The sequence below is a fragment of the Pinus tabuliformis genome, chromosome 3_1 (assembly GCF_031772625.1).
Source record: "Pinus tabuliformis cultivar Carrire ecotype Pingquan chromosome 3_1, CPIR1, whole genome shotgun sequence".
Taxonomy (NCBI): Eukaryota; Viridiplantae; Streptophyta; class Pinopsida; order Pinales; family Pinaceae; genus Pinus; species Pinus tabuliformis.
Genome location: NC_142301.1, coordinates 287,497,067 through 287,515,238, shown reverse-complemented (window position 1 = coordinate 287,515,238; position 18,172 = coordinate 287,497,067).

The window sequence follows — 18,172 nt, the reverse complement described above, 5'->3', positions numbered from 1 at the left end:
CCCCATTAAAACTTTTCTCCGAAGCCTTTCGTTATGCAAGCTAGGAACGACCAACCTACGAGTTTAAAGGGTTAAGAGCCTACAAACTAAGAAAATAAATGGTCATTTTTCACTTGCATGTAAAAAGGTTTGCATTCCCCTATGCATAATGAAATAGAGCTCCCAGGTCACCATATGGAAGTTCTTGCATTAGCAAGATTGTTTCATCCACATTTGCAGATAAAACACTTCCTCGGCTCTGTCCATCAAAATGGATGAAGGTGATTCAAGTTCCAATCACCTAAACTTTGACAGGGGAATCCTTTTCCAATCTAATCCATTTTCCTAAATGGATAGGATAGTCAGGCTAGTCATATTCCTACGCGGAAACCTACCTTATATCTGGGGTTTTTCTGCTGAAGCAGACCAGGGCGCATGCCTCCTAGGTTTCAGTCACAATCACCGAATCACTCGCGTTCATCAGGTGGACGGACTGGAGATTGATGAGACATTTCTTGTGCAAAAAGACTAGTTAGGGATGGCATTTGACTAATATTTGTGTTTGAACCAGGGAATGAAAGCTGGTCTACGAGCTGAACTACTCCGCCTTCATGTGGAAAACACATCACTCAAAAGAGTGAGGAAACAATAGCTCCCATGCTACAAATGTAGTCACATCCAAGGAATAGATTGTAATCTAGAGGTCCTTGCACTACCATCACGTTTAGATGAACGGTTTTCCTTCTCAAAGTTATAGGTAAATTTGGAAGGATCCCTAATAGTCAACTGGTTCCTTTGTTGAAGCCTGTCAAATTTCGAATCTCAGGCAGAAGCGATGGAAAACAAAGCGCTTTCCAAGTAGTTGAGGAAAGGATGCTCATAAAAGCCCCTTCATCTATAATAGTACCAACCATAATCATTCTGTAAGCCTATACTATGATTCATAATGGTACATTAGATGGTAGGCGGGGTCTGCCTAGTAGATTCCAATCAAAGGAAATGACTAGGTTGCTTGGAGGTGGGACCGAATAAACAACCGGATAAATTTCTGATGAACTTCCTTCCTGCGGTAAAGGAATAGGTAGATTTCCCCCATGTTCATTGAAGTCTGTGTTTATGAAGAGAATTTGAATGGTGTCGTTCTCATTCTCTTTGGTGACAGTATCATCTAAAGGTGGACACCCTGAAGACAAGATTGGGTTGACTGCAATCTCGACCTGTTGACTTTGGTTCGATGTGAACTCAAAGGGTTTATCTTCAACGATAGGTGCTTCGACCGACAACAACGATGTGTCAGTCAGATTTCCAACTAGCGATGGACTCAGCAAGAGTTTCTTGTATCTAGGAGGAAGTCACTGCGGTGATGCAGGACGGTTATCCAAGACTCTTTTAGCTCCGTCTAGGAAGGGACAATGGTGGAGGGCATGATCGCCTTCACATAGTCTACAACAAAATTTGGATCTTCCTTTTTGTCCATTAACTTCATTTTCACTAGTTGACAGTGTGCTCTCAACATGATCATCAGCGGTTGAAGACACCGGATTGTGCAAGCGGGGAGACCAGCCCCTCAAGATCCGTGGGATGTAGGGACAATCTCGATGATAGTGGTCTCCTTTGCAAATGACAAATGGAGATTTAGATTTGGAAGGTGCAGTGTGTGGATTCTCACCAGATGATGCATGATTGCCCCCTTTTGCTGTTGGATTCTTCTTCTTCTTCTCCTTCCCTTTCTTCTTCTTCTCAGTTACTTGGTTTTATCATTGCTAGTTTCACCAAGCGAAGAGGAAGAAGGAGAGGGAGAAACAAAAGAAGTAGAACATTGGGGAGCAACTTCATTTAGTTACTGATTGGATTGTTGAGGAATTGCAGTGTTTTGAACGACAGAGGTCGAGAAAAGCCAAACTGGCAGGCCAATTGCGAGTCCTGGAAGGGACAATGTAGCCATATGTGGAGCACCAACATCTCCCCAAGAAGAGAAGGGACTAGGATTTCCTCCAAGGGGAAATCCTTGATTGGTAGACTCCATTTCTCAACCTAAAGACCAATGAGGGAACAATGACGTTATTCCAATTAAAATAAACTTTATGATGCTTTGACACAACTCACTTTTTCAATTTTTAAGAGTCAAGAAAAAGCTAAAGATGACTCTAGTCACCTTCGATTTTTAATGAGCCTGAAGTGACAAGTGCACAGATGGACCTTTTATTTTAAGGAGTCTGAAAAGGAACAAAAGTGACTACTCTAGAAATATAGACAGAGGGATTCCCAAACCAATCACAAAACTGTAGAATAATTTTTACGGTAAGGTAGTCAATCTTCCCGAATGCTGTGTTCAGTGCATTGCGATCGATAGGGTGGTAGACACGGCTTCCTAAGGATAAAGGATGTAGCCTATTGTGGTATCCCAATATATACTCGATGGTACATGGGAGCACAAGTCCGTACTGAGGAGGAATCACCCAAACTGCGATGAAAGTGATAGTTACAAGACTTTACGACGTTGGAATACGTATCTAGCCTAGACTTCTAAATGATGTGCATTAGGTTCCAAAGCATTTTTATGTTCATTGAATTTTATTTTACATTTGATCTTTCTTAAGAAGTTTTCCTTTAAGGTTCACCATGTGATGTAGATATATAATTCCTAAATATGCAATCTAAGATGATAAACAGTCGTTTACTTTCTTTTTGCAATGAAAATCCTAGCTACTAAGGAAAGAGAAACAAAATTCTTTCAACATAGAGCAGAGAGCACACACTAGATGCACTTTTCCTAAATCAACTTTAGCATGCAGTCTTAATGCAAATGCACATGCATGTATTTTTTTTAGTTTCCTTAATGTGAGAATGACAAAAAGAAAACAAAGTATAGATCTGAAAAATCTTATTTCAAAGAGACAGTACTAACACTTTTCTTTTCAAAAAGCGAAAGTAAAGCCAAGATGACACTTTGCGATTTCGAATTTAAAACTGCTTCGACACTTGAAATACTAGTGATCCAAATCAAATACAATGGAAAAAGTGTAATCGAATATCTAAAAGAGGAATGCTTTGTGACACTCTTTTTCTTGACTGAAAACGACACTTGCTACACTTTCAAATCAAAAGACGACAGTTCAATTAAGCTACTATTTGCAAAGGAGAATTGTAAATGATGAAAAATACACCAAAAAAAATTCACAATTCCTTCTGATGGAGGCTTAATAATGCAAAGGAAGATGGTTTCAACAGAGATATATTGATCATAGACAGCAAAACTATTGAATAAAGCTGAAGACAATGAAGAAAAAACCAAAATCTGGAGGCAGAAATAGTCCTAGTCAATCATCGCACCTGTAACATAGGGAAATAGGGATGCATCTCACCTGCAACACACATGAGGTGCGATGCATCCAGGTTTCCAAGAAGAGACAGTGCGATGAACTAGGGATGAGACTGTGCTTGGTTTTCACTCACAGTTTGCAGCTAATTTCAGGGGTTTGAGCTTAGCTAATGATAGTCAGTAAACACAAAGTATAGGGGCTGATCTAATGAGGTTATTTGAGCTACCACTAGGGCACTTAGGATGTTTGCAAGCTAGATGTTCAGTTCATAAACCAACTCGAAGATTGACTGAAGCAGCGTTGATCTACTTTGCAGTTGCATAGAAAAAGCAGTTCGAAGGCTAGCTGGCTTGACTTCAGGCCCCGTTTGTGGTTTATAAAGCAAACAAAAGTAACAAAACGAACAAACTATTCGATCCCCAGTGGAGTCGCCTTTTTGTTATCGAGAAAACTAGTTTCCATTCAGAGCTGTTAGTCCCACTAAGACAAGTAGCTATATTAGAAACAAATAGATTAAAGTTACTTGTGTTTTCCTTTATGAGAGATAGATGAGAGAGAAGCAGAGAGCACCAACCTCAGTCTTTCGCTAATCTCCTTGCTTGTTTCCTCTCTCTTTTGATGAAGCTTTTGCCATCCCTTTCTCGCTTGTCTTGCTTCAAAGAACACCTGTAGAGTCAAGGCAACAAAATACCATCAAATCATAGAGATCTATAACCATAAACAATGTAGGATCAGATGTACATTAGCCATACAAATGCATATACAAATACAAGATTTAGAGATATACAAGCATATGGAGGAAAATTTAAATAGCTTTATTGATAGAAGTAGTAGAAGACAGGATTACAACTAGGCTGTCTGATCCAGCATCATCCTCCCAGCATGAAAGCCCTCTTCACCTCATACAAAGAAAGATCACCCAACAGTGCCTTCAAAGAGAAACCAACAACACTTCCTTGCAAATTACAAAATTCCAGCCCCTGGATCTCTTGGATGAGGGATCCATATATAGATGTTTACAGGAGAGTGAGTCAACTTCTGGGATTTTGATTAGTGTCATTTCACTGATAGTTCTTGGTTCCACTTGGAGATTTCAGATCTCTTACTCATCCTTGGGCAAATTTAGAGAGGCAAGTGTCATATGAGCAGTTTCTAGAAGATTCTCTGGGTTTCCACCTAGCAAACTGCTTCTTCCATTTGTCTGCTCTTGCTCATCACACCCTACAGAAGGGCTTTCCAGTATACATCACACTCCCCATGTGTAATAGGTGAGATGCATTGCACCCTATGCGTGGAGCAGTCTGTATGGTCCTGTTTTGACCAGTTCTGAGTAGTTTTTCATGGAGAACTTCTGGGAGATGATGTAATCAGCTAACCTTGTTCCTTTAGGGTATGAAACGACACTTTTAGGGGTTTAGGAGCCCTTGGTTTATGGACATATGTGATTGGGGTTGCAGTGCCAAAATATGTCTATAACACCCATCACTTTAGTTTGTGGACTATTTCACTTCCATCTTGTGATGTCATTCTGCTTGTGTGTTCCTTTCATGTTGCGTACTATTACAGGATTCTAAGGGACACACTTCCTTTTCCCCTTTGATTTTTAGAATCCCCATTCATCTCACTTGACTCACTACATGTTAGGTCCCTATACTACTAGTGTAACCCCTTATTCTTATTAGTACAACCCCCTTATTATATTGTTGTGCCCATGTAGTCCCCATATTGTTATTATTGTTCCCCATAGAAGCCCACAATTGTTACTATTGTGCCCTTACATTATTATTGTTATGTCGTTTCTGATTATATTATGACCCCTTAGACTCCTATATATAGAAAGGAGGCCTTGTCATTTGTATCATCCAAGAATTGTTCGTTTGTGTAATGTAAAAGAGGTTGCCCCCTCAAAGAGGCTGAATTATAAGGCTTTTATCTATCTTTTCTATCTTTTTGTGAGCTGAGCTGGTTTCATAACATTTGGTATCAAAGCTTTGGATTCTAGGGTTTCACTACTCCAAACATGTCATTGTGGAATTTTCGCTATAAATTTTTTCTGCGATGTTTCAGAAGATAAAAAACAAACCCATTTGAGATGAAATCACATTGAACTTCGGGTCCAAATTTCAGATATTGTCTCGCTACAGTTTCGGAGATATGATCTGAGGAAGTTAGGGTTTTTGCAAGCTCCAAAATTTCATCTAAAACTGGTCATCGTAGAAGTTTCACTATACCTTATTCACTACAAAGTTTCAAAAGCTTAAAAAGAAAACTCGTTTGAGAAGAAGTCGGTCTGAACCTCAAGTCCAAATTTCAGATCTTGGCTCACTATCTTTTCGGATATATGATCTGAGGAAGTTAGGGTTTTTGCAGACTCCCGAATTACATCCTAAACAGGTGACCTTGGGAAAAGAGTCATAACTTTCTCTCTCAGCATCAGATTGAAATTTTCTAAGATGTTATAGAAATAGGATGGATTGTATTTTGTTTGGGTATAATTTTTAGAACCTAAGGTTGAAACAGTGACACGTAGCACGTTGTATAAGTTCACTCTACTGAACTAGTCTATAATCAGGTCATCGCAGGAGATTGAGAATAAATCTTTCTTCGGAAATCCAATTACAATCAGACTTGTGGAGTTAGAAAGAGGACTCAGAGGGATTTTATAGATTGAAATTTCAGAACTTAATAATCCACAATTACAGAGTTAAAGTCGTTTCAAGATCGAGCTCCTAAAATCAAGAAAAAACGAGATAAGTTTGATGGCAAGGATCCAGTAAATTGGATACTACAGATGGAGAAATATTTTGATATACATGGTGTACCACTATTACAAAAGGTACGTATTACATCTAATTATTTAGAACTGAATCAAGTTTTATGGTATAAAGGACTTTGTTCTCATAAACCACTTGTCACGTGGTCAATTTTCACAGAGGAAATGATAGCACATTATGAGGATACCAAGAGAAACACCTTCTTTGGCCAATTGATAAATCTCAAACAAAAGTTTTCAATGGCAGAGCACATTGAGGACTTTCAAAAATTGAATATAAGGGAGAATGATATTCCAGAGAAGCAGAGGATTGATGTCTCCATAAGGACTTTAAAGGATAACATTCAACATGAGGTTCGTCTTTGGGAAACTGATTCATTGGAGATGGAATTAAAGCTGGCAAGTAAAGTGGAAAACAAAATTATGGAAACAAGGAATCCTACCCCACACAATTATAAATATGGAAGTGTTCTTTCTTCTAGCCTTCCACGACCTACAAGGTTTACATGAAAACAATTGAAAGAAAAAAGTGAAAATGGTCTTTGTTACATTTGTGATAGCAAATACACTAAAGGTCATAAGTGTGCTGAGAAGAAATTATTTTACATTGATTGTGAAGAGGACGAAGAAAAGGATCAAGAAACATCAAAAGAAGAGGATATACACTAGGAACCAACCCCAGAGAAAGAATAAATGAATATGACCATATCTTGTAAAGCATTGGCAAGAATTACCACTCCTAAAACTCTCAAGATAGAAGGACATATCAAGAAGAAAAAGGTTCAAGAAGTGAAAGACCACATCGAGAAAGAATAAATGAATCTAACCATATATTGTAATGCATTGGCCGGAATTACTACTCCTCAAATTATCAAGATAGAAGGACATATCAAGAAGAAAAATGTTCAAGAAGTGAAAGATCACATCCAACATCAAGAAATGAATCCGACCATATCATGTAATGCATTGGAAGAAATTACCACTCCTCAAACTCTCAAGATAGAAGGACATATCAAGAAGAAAAAGATTCAAGCAGTGAAATATCACATCGAGCATCAACAACAAGTTCTCCAAATTTTAAAGGATAACACCACTTTGGTGCAGAATCGAATGAAATAACGGGCATATCAACATCACAGTGAAATAAGTTTTGATGTAGGTGATTGGGTATTTTTACGACTACATCTCAAGCAAGCTATTTATGAGAAGGAAATGTTGGCGATACTATATGCACTTAAGAAATGGCGACCATACCTAATGGGAAGACACTTCAAGGTAAAAATGGATCATGATAGTCTTAAATACTTTTTAGAACAAAGATTAACTTTAGATGAACAGAAAAAATGGGTCACAAATATGTTAGGTTATGACTTTGAAATCATCTACAAAAAAGGGAAGAAAAATGTTGTTGCATATGCACTCTCAAGAAATGATGATGATGTGGAAGCATTGTTTTGTGCTATTTCTATTATCCAACCAGATTGGATAAACAAAGCAAGGGTTTAATGGAAGAATGAAGAAGAAGTGTGGCCACTCATTCAAAAGTTGCAGAAGATCCTAGTTCAAACAATATTTCCAGAACTTGAAGAGGAAGGAAAAATCATATTGGAACCCGGAGCAGTCACAGAAACAAGAACCCGACAGCTACAAAAAAAATCAATTTCAAAGTATCTCATCAAGTGGAAGAACTTACCCGTTGAAGATTTCACATGGGAGGACAAGTATTTTATACAGAAGCATCAAGAACTACTCAAGTGTTGAGGACAACACTTTTTGAAGGAGAGGGGCATGTTAGGTCCCTATACTACTAGTGTAACCCCTTATTGTTATTAGTACAACCCCCTTATTATATTGTTGTGCCCATGTAGTCCCCATATTGTTATTATTGTGCCCCATAGAAGCCCACTATTGTTATTATTGTGCCCTTACATTATTCTTGTTATGTCAACTCTGATTATATTATGACCCCTTAGACTCCTATATATAGAAAGGAGGTCGTGTCATTTGTATCATCCAAGAATTGTTCGTTTGTGTAATGTAAAAGAGGTTTCCCCCTCGAAGAGACTGAATTCTAAGGCGTTTATATATCTTTTCTATATTTTGTGAGCTAGTTTCATAACACTACAAGGTCACACACTCTCTTCTAACCAAATAATTATTAATAACAATAATTTTTACAATTAATAATAATTTCTTTATTAAGATAAATTGTATCCTATTAAAAAAAAAAAAGTTGTACCAACATATATTATAATTAATATTAAATATTAATACAATATTCGAGGATTAATAATATTTTTAATATAATATCATTAATACTAATTATTATTATTAATTATTATAATTCTAATTATTATTTATCATATTAATAATAATAATTAATGATAATAATAATAATAATTACAATTAATATTAATAATAAATATTAATGATCAAACATTTATTATAAAAATTAAATATTACTACAATATACTAGGATTAATATATTTTTAACATTAATTATGATTATTATAATAACATTAATCCTAATTATTATTAAATTATAATTATAATTATAATTATTATTTATTATATTAATAATAATTAATAATAAAAATAATATTAATAATAACTATCATATTATATTAAAAGTAACTAATTAAAGATTATTATTAATTAATTTAAATTAATATTAATATTAATTTTTAATTATGATAATGATCAATCTTAATGATAATTGATATTAATTTAAAAAAAAATTAAAATTAAAATTAAAAATTAAATTAATTAATTAATTAATTAAATTAATCAGTAACAGTCGTCATCTCATCAATAATCAGATATTGAGAGCCGACTTTCATCTCATTTTTCTCTCCTCATTACTATTTAATCTCTCAACTAAGCTCTTCTTCTATCAAGCATTCAAGTTGTCCTGATGATGGATCCCAGTTGGGATTTGAAACGTTGGCAGAAAATGGTTCTTACTGTGGATTCTCCGGTAACTAAGTCGAAAACAAATATATCATACTTACCTCTACACACTACCGCGGTCAAGGCACTACATTACCACCCACTAATGGGACTACTACTCCAAACAGTCTAAGGTCTACTTTGTACTTCTTACCAAGGAGATCCCCTTAACATGTTCGCAGGTCCAACACTGTCAACAGTTACTTACGATCAACTCTAGGCACTTGGGCCTATTACTCATCAATTTGCAAGAGCTCTTGGGTTACTTCCCATTTCCCATAATCTTCTTCATAATCTTAGAAAGAAAGAAGCAACATGTACTCATGTATTGGCTTCCTTAGTGGAAGACTTTATTTTTTCCACCCTTGAGGAGTTAGTAGATTCTTCATAATAGGCATTTCAACAAGAGGACCTTCCACCTATTGAAGAAGGTTTAGAAGGTGACAAGGGAGATTTTCATTTTTCATACGAAGAACAGCCTAGGGAAGAATGTCTACCTGATTATAACGAAGATTTGAATGGTGAAGTATAAAACTCTTCTGATTTAGATCGTGAGGAGGAAGAAGAAGGTGAAAACATGGTTTATGCAGATTTGGATTGTATGGCCCAAGGGCCACCCGCTCTTATCGGTAATCTTCACTGCTTGCCTAAACACCTAGAAATGTTTTTTTGAAAGTTTGATCTTGATAAGAAGACAAATGTAAAATACCATATTGATGGTTTCTACATGCATTTAAAAATTATTGAGGTACGTTTTGATGACTTTACTTGTAGACTTTTTCCATACACTCTAGAATGTAGAGCATTGGTATGGTATCATAGTCTTTTGTCCAATTCAATCCATAGTTGGAGGGAGTTTGAGAAGTTGTTTTTGGAGAAATTTTATGACGATAAAACTCCTGCCATGTTGTTAAAATAACTCTGTAGTATGAAAATGGGGAGAAAGGAAAAAGAATAATATTTTAATTAGATATTTTCTCATTTATTAAACGATTTACCCATAGATGTGCAACCCCATTTTTCTATCACAAAATATTATTATACAATTGTCTTTCCAACTAATATTTTTGTGTTTATCAAAAGAGTTACAAAGGATACTTTGGCTTTGAACTTTGAAAAAGCTATTATTGTTGAAAATGACTTGTGTTTAATTAGAGTCATTGAAGATCCTGATGATTCTAAAGACTATAAAGAAATTGGTAAGAAAATTAAAGCCTCTTCCACTAAATCTAAAGAGAAGGATTATTTTGATATGGAAATCTTGACGAAGTCTTTGAATTTTCTAACAAATGAAGTATTTGAATTAAAAATAAGGTCAAGTGAGGCATCCACCACTAGTAGCAAGACTTTTAAGCCACCTTTCTTTAAAATGAACAACAACTCTCAAATGGATAAATCTGCTCAAAGCTCTAAGTCATTTTTTAATGTTGAAAGTTTGGGAATGGATAACTATTGCACCTTCCACCTAGAGAATCATTCAAGGAAAATATGTCCCCAATGGAATCATAACATGACTACTATGATGAATGACTTCATAGATACCTTACTATCATATGAGAAGCCTGAGCAAAGTTAAGAAGAAAATGAATCTATCATGACCGAGGAAAGTTTAGGTGTTGGACACGTAGTAAATATGTTTGGTTTTTTATGCAACACTAACAAGCAAAGTGGTGATGAACCATCAGTTAGTGAAGCTCCTCCATAGAAATTTTTGAGAAGTATTCTACCGCCTTCCAATTCAACTCAGAATTTGCAGAACAAGTTAGGAAGTGCTCCACCTTCTAAGAACTCTTTCACCAACAATAAGAATAAGGCCACCACTCCTAAAGCTTCAAACAATGCTACACCACTTGATACATCAGCACAACCTATTAAGAATGAAAGCATCGATTACAACATTGTTGAAGACATGAAAAGAACTTGTTCCAACATCTAAATCTTTAAGCTTGTAAAAAAAACGGAACAACGAGATCTAATTATCCAAGCACTCACATCGATGATCCAGGTGGATGCTGGTGGCCACCCACCTATCCCATTTGGACCCCCACGACTGTCTCTTTCAGCTTTTTCAGTTTCCTAAATTGTAGCACATTTTACTATTTTTAGCAGTTTTCGGGTCCTGAACTTCTGGAGTCGTTTTGAGGCCCTAAACGACGTTTTTTTGGGAATCTGTCGCAACATGGGTCCATGGACCGATGTTGCCTCCCAAAGTGGTAGTACTCGGATAGATCTTTCTAACGAGCTATTGTATGCGTCAAACGTAGATCGTATGCCAAAGTTACGACCCCGGGAAATTGATGTACCAATTTACCCAAACGGGGCCCACAATTTGGCGTTTCATCTTCTAGGGTTAGGTTTCGAGATGTGAAGGGTTTTCCATTGTTTCTCAATGATAAATAGGCCTTTGAGCCTCATTGTAACACAGTTCAGAATAGTTCAGAGGCATGTAGCCGCCACATCTCTTCTCAGAGATAAGCTACCATCGCCCTAGCTGGTTTATTTTCATTTCTGTTTATAAACATATTTCAATATTTTACATAAATGAAATGAAGTATTATTTCTTCTACATATTTGTCTTTATGGTTATCTCTGTATTTTATTGCGTTCCTGTTTAAATCCGGATCAGTGGTATCAGAGCGATCTGCTTTTTCTCTGTTTTTCTTTGCATGTCCCCAACGAGGTCGGGATATAAGGAGTTAGGGCTTGAACTGGTCGAACCATTGCAAGACCAGCCTCACAAATCCTGACGGCCTCCCATGGCAGATGAGAAGAAAGACGAGGGGGCAGGAGATCCTATCAAAATCTTACTCGAAGAAGCGCTCGAGCGGCAAAGGAACGCGATGATGGATAGCTTTGCACAAATCCTTCAGCGGCTACCCAGAGGCGACGCATCGACTTCCAACAGCGACTCTGGAAATGCCACACCGTTTAAGGTACAAGTTAATTTTGAAATCCCCATCTTCGAGGGTCAAATAGACGCAGATGCCGTAGATAAATGGTTAAATCTACTAGATGGGTATTTTTCTGTTCACGAATTTTCAAGTCGGGAAAAGATTGTTTTCGCTCTTCTCAAAGCAGCCCCCCACGTCAAGGACTGGTGGGAAACCTATTGCGAGCAGAAGGATGAAAGTACAGACTCACTATTTTCAGCTACACCCACTTGGAATGACTTCCGGGATGCCATCAAGGAGCAGTACTACTCTGTCGGAAGCTATCAAGACAAATACATCAAATGGACCACACTGCGGCAGGGACGAGACCAAGATGTGTCGGAGTTCACAAACATTTTTCATACCCTTCGCACACAGTTGGGTATCAAAGATTCTGAGCTGCATCTGGTACTCAAATACCGCGGTTGCCTACACAGATACATCCAGGAAGAGATGGGGTTCTTGAACATCTCCTCATTCGGCACAGCATACCGATATGCTGTCAAAATCGAGCAAAAGTTCAAACAGAAGAAGCGAGACTTTGGATCTACAAATCCGAAGCCCAAAGGACAAAGCCAAGGCGGGGTGACTCAAGACAACCCATTGAAGCCGCAAGAAAAGAACAACACCATGAAGCCGAAGAAGGACACAGGAAAGTGGTGTGAGTTCCACAAGAGTCCCACTCATAACACAAGTGAGTGTCGGACCAAGCAGTCGCTGGTGGCCGAGTTGAAGGCTTCTGAATCAGATGCATGTTCTGACCCTGAGCCAGAACCTGACAAGGGGAATGGCAAAGGGAAGCAGATCATTGATGTGGATCCCAGCACCATTGTTGCCACCGCCAAGATCCAGAAAAATGAGCCTGAAAATCGAGAGGAAGGAGAGCGTCTTTTCCACTCACAGATGTGGGTGAAGGGTTCGCCACTGCAATTCATTGTCGATAATGGCAACCAAAAGAACCTCATTTCGGCATAGGTCGTGAAGCACTTGGGCCTACCGACTACACCGCACCGACAGCCGTACAGTATCGAGTGGCTTCACGAAGGACGAGATCTGAAAGTTCGCCAGCAGTGCCGCCTTCCCTACAACATCAAACCCTTCACAGACGAGGTATTGTGTGATGTTACACCTTTGGATGTTTGTGATGTATTATTAGGCCAACCATACTTGTGGAGGTGACATGCTGTGTATGAGTCTAGGCCTCGTGCTATCATTATTTCTTTGAATAATTCATTATATAGGATACCGGAGGTAGCCCCACCTACCGCCACATCTTTGATCACTACTAAGAAAGGCAGCAAGCTCATCTCCCAAACTAGGAAATTCATCTGTCTGGTTCACTCCCAAAGTAAGGGGAAGATCGTTGCTACATCCATGACCCCTGCAAAGGGTTCCTCCACGCAACAGTAGCAGCAAAGGGATATGGTCATGACAGAACACAGGAACAACTTCTCCTCACCCACAGGGGTACCACATAAGTTTCAGGTGGGCAACAAAGTTTGGTTACATCTGTAGAAAGAACGCCTTACAAGAGCCCATTAGAAGCTCCGACCACTCCGACATGGTCCTTACACCAGTACCAAGGCTACGGGAAACAATGCTTCGAAGCACAAAATTCCTCCATTCCTTCACTTGTACCGAGTGTTCAATGTGGACCATCGCCGACCATGCTTCCCACCATTTCTGGTCACAACAGAGATTGCAGAATAGCTCACCAGAGACCCAGCTCAGCAGAAGCTTCCTCATCTCAGGGAGGAACTCAACGCAATGGGGACCATTGCTTCATAAGGGAGGAGGAATGATCCAGGTGGATGCTGGTGGCCACCCACCTATCCCATTTGGATCCCCACGACTGTCTCTTTCAGCTTTTTCAGTTTCCTAAATTGTAGCACAGTTTACTATTTTTAGCAGTTTTTCGGGTCCTGAACTTCCGGAGCCGTTTTGAGGCCCTAAACGACGTTTTTTTGGGAATCTGTGGCAACATGGGTCCATGGAACGATGTTTCCTCCCAAAGTGGTAGTACTCGGATAGATCTTTCTAACGAGCTATTGTACGCGTCAAATGGAGATCGTATGCCAAAGTTACAACCCCGGGAAATTGATGTACCAATTTACCCAAACGGGGCCCACAATTTGGCGTTTCATCTTCTAGGGTTAGGCTTCAGGATGTGAAGGGTTTTCCATTGTTTCTCAACGATAAATAGGCCTTCAAGCCTCATTGTAACACAGTTCAGAACAGTTCAAAGGCATGTAGCCGCCACATCTCTTCTCAGAGATAAGCTACCATCGCCCAAGCTGGTTTATTTCCATTTCTGTTTGTAAACATATTTCAGTATTTTACAGAAATGAAATGAAGTATTATTTCCGCTGCATATCTGTCTTTATGGTTATCTCTGTATTTTATTGCGTTCCTGTTTAAATCCGGATCAATCGCACCCTTTAGAAGGTAAGGAAGTTTCTTCTTCTGAAGTTATGTCCAGTAACTCTTATGACATTATCAAGTTTGTATTTAATGTTGTCAATTTAAATTCTAACACTCTATGCCTCCTATTTCTTTTAACATTTGAAATATTTAATTATAATGCCCATAATTGTTTGGTTTATTTCGGTGCATCTGTGAATGTCATGACATTATCCATTGCTAAGAAAATTAATGCTAAATGGGAAAATATTGATGCTTGAATCATACAACTAGAAAAATCATTAGTCCAAGAAATTAGTAAACTTAACAATGTCATTATTATTTTTTCATCAAATCATAGAGTTCAGCAGTGCATAAACATTTTTATTGTGGACATTCCCAAAGCCTATGGTACTTCTGAGTAGAGATTGGTCTAGCAAGCTACAAGGGAATTTATCAACAAACTCGACACATTTATGGATTCGTATAATGGAAGAAACAATTAGATTCAAGTAGAGAGTAAGCCTTATATGAAATATACCATGACACCACTTGAGGGACATAACGAGCTAGTTGGCTTTTCAGATGTCATTTTTAGAAGAAGAAAAAAAAAATCTGGAAGTAGATCACAGATATTATCTAGCATAGCCTTCACCCATACCACCAGATACACAATTGGAAGTCCTTCCTCAAAATCCAATTGGTGCAAATGACTCTTGTACAATAGATGTAAATAGTATTAGTGTAGGACATAACTCTATTATTGCTAGAATTTGGACATTGTATTTCAATGGTTCAAAGATGCAGGAGGGTTATAGAGCTAGTTTCATTTTAATAGACCTATGACATAAAAAATATATAATCACGTGTTGCTTGGAATTTGAGTGCACTAACAATGTTTTTGAATATGAAGCACTCGTTCTTGGTTTAAAGAAATCCATCGACCTCAAACTTGAAGCACTCAAAACAATAGGTGACTCGTAAATTGTTACATACCAAGTATGAAATACAATACAATTTGTGTCACCTAATCTTAGAAATTATCAACAAGAGGTATGGCATCTTATTTCACATTTACAAGCTTTTAACATTATTTTTGTTCCTCGAATTCATAATATTGTTGTTGATACATTAGCAAATATTGTTGCTAGGTTGTCACCTTTAAAGGATGGATTTTAAGTTGGTAGTACTCGGATAGATCTTTCTAACGAGCTATTGTATGCCTCAAACGTAGATCGTATGCCAAAGTTACGACCCCGGGAAATTGATGTACCAATTTACCCAAACGGGGCCCACAATTTGGCGTTTCATCTTCTAGGGTTAGGTTTCGAGATGTGAAGGGTTTTCCATTGTTTCTCAATGATAAATAGGCCTTTGAGCCTCATTTTAACACAGTTCAGAATAGTTCAGAGGCATGTAGCCGCCACATCTCTTCTCAGAGATAAGCTACCATCGCCCTAGCTGGTTTATTTTCATTTCTGTTTATAAGCATATTTCAGTATTTTACAGAAATGAAATGAAGTATTATTTTTGCTACATATCTGTCTTTATGGTTATCTCTGTATTTTATTTCGTTCCTGTTTAAATCCGGATCAGTGGTATCAGAGCGGTCTGCTTTTTCTCTGTTTTTCTTTGCATGTCCCCAACGAGGTCGGGATATAAGGAGTTAGGGCTTGAACTGGTCGAACCATTGCAAGACCAGCCTCACAAATCCTGACGGCCTCCCATGGCAGATGAGAAGAAAGACGAGGGGCAGGAGATCCTATCAAAATCTTACTCGAAGAAGCGCTCGAGCGGCAAAGGAACGCGATGATGGATAGCTTTGCACAAATCCTTCAGCGGCTACCTAGAGGCGACGCATCGACTTCCAACAGCGACTCTGGAAATGCCACACTGTTTAAGGTACAAGTTAATTTTGAAATCCCCATCTTCGAGGGTCAAATAGACGCAGATGCCGTAGATAAATGGTTAAATCTGCTAGATGGGTATTTTTCTGTTCACGAATTTTCAAGTCGGGAAACGATTGTTTTCGCTCTTCTCAAAGCAGCCCCCCACGTCAAGGACTGGTGGGAAACCTACTGCGAGCAGAAGGATGAAAGTACAGACTCACTATTTTCAGCCGCACCCACTTGGAATGACTTCCGGGATGCCATCAAGGAGCAGTACTACCCTGTCGGAAGCTATGAGGACAAATACATCAAATGGACCACACTGCGGCAGGGACGAGACCAAGATGTGTCGGAGTTCACAAACATTTTTTATACCCTTCGCACACAGTTGGGTATCAAAGATTCTGAGCTGCATCTGGTACTCAAATACCGCGGTTTCCTACACAGATACATCCAGGAAGAGATGGGGTTCTTGAACATCTCCTCACTCGGCACAGCATACCGATATGCTGTCAAAATCGAGCAAAAGTTCAAACAGAAGAAGCGAGACTTTGGATCTGCAAATCCGAAGCCCAAAGGACAAAGCCAAGGCGGGGTGACTCAAGACAACCCATTGAAGCCGCAAGAAAAGAACAACACCATGAAGCCGAAGAAGGACACAGGAAAGTGGTGTGAGTTCCACAAGAGTCCCACTCATAACACAAGTGAGTGTCGGACCAAGCAGTCGCTGGTGGCCGAGTTGAAGGCTTCTGAATCAGATGCATGTTTTGACCCTGAGCCAGAACCTGACAAGGGGAATGGCAAAGGGAAGCAGATCATTGATGCGGATCCCAGCACCATTGTTGCCACCGCCAAGATTCAGAAAAATGAGCCTGAAAATCCAGAGGAAGGAGACCGTCTTTTCCACTCACAGATGTGGGTGAAGGGTTCGCCGCTGCAATTCATTGTATATCATGGCAACCAAAAGAACCTCATTTTAGCAGAGGTCATGAAGCACTTGGGCCTACCGACTACACCGCACCCGTAGCCGTACAGTATCGGGTGGTTCCACGAAGGACGAGATCTGAAAGTTCGCCAGCAGTGCCGCCTTCCCTACAACATCAAACCCTTCACAGACGAGGTATTGTGTGATGTTACACCTCTGGATGTTTGTGATGTATTATTAGGCCAACCATACTTGTGGAGGTGACATGCTGTGTATGAGTCTAGGCCTCGTGCTGTCATTATTTCTTTGAATAATTCATTATACAGGATACCAGAGGTAGCCCCACCTACCGCCACATCTTTGATCACTACTAAGAAAGGCAGCAAGCTCATCTCCCAGACTAGGAAATTCATCTGTCTGGTTCACTCCCAAAGTAAGGGGAAGATTGTTGCTACATCCATGACCCCTGCAAAGGGTTCCTCCACGCAACAGTAGCGGCAAAGGGATATGGTCATGACAGAACACAGGAACAACTTCTCCTCACCCACAGGGGTACCACATAAGTTTCAGGTGGGCAACAAAGTTTGGTTACATCTGTAGAAAGAACGCCTTACAAGAGCCCATTAGAAGCTCCGACCACTCCGACATGGTCCTTACACCAGTACCAAGGCTACGGGAAACAATGCTTAGAAGCACAACATTTCTCCATTCCTTCACTTGCACCGAGTGTTCAATGTGGACCATCGCCGACCATGCTTCCCACCATTTCTGGTCACAATAGAGATTGCAGAACAGCTCACCAGAGACCCAACTCAGCAGAAGCTTCCTCATCTCAGGGAGGAACTCAACGCAATGGGGACCATTGCTTCATAAGGGGGGAGGAATGATCCAGGTGGATGTTGGTGGCCACCCACCTATCCCATTTGGACCCCCACAACTGTCTCTTTCAGCTTTTTCAGTTTCCTAAATTGTAGCACAGTTTACTATTTTTAGCAGTTTTTCGG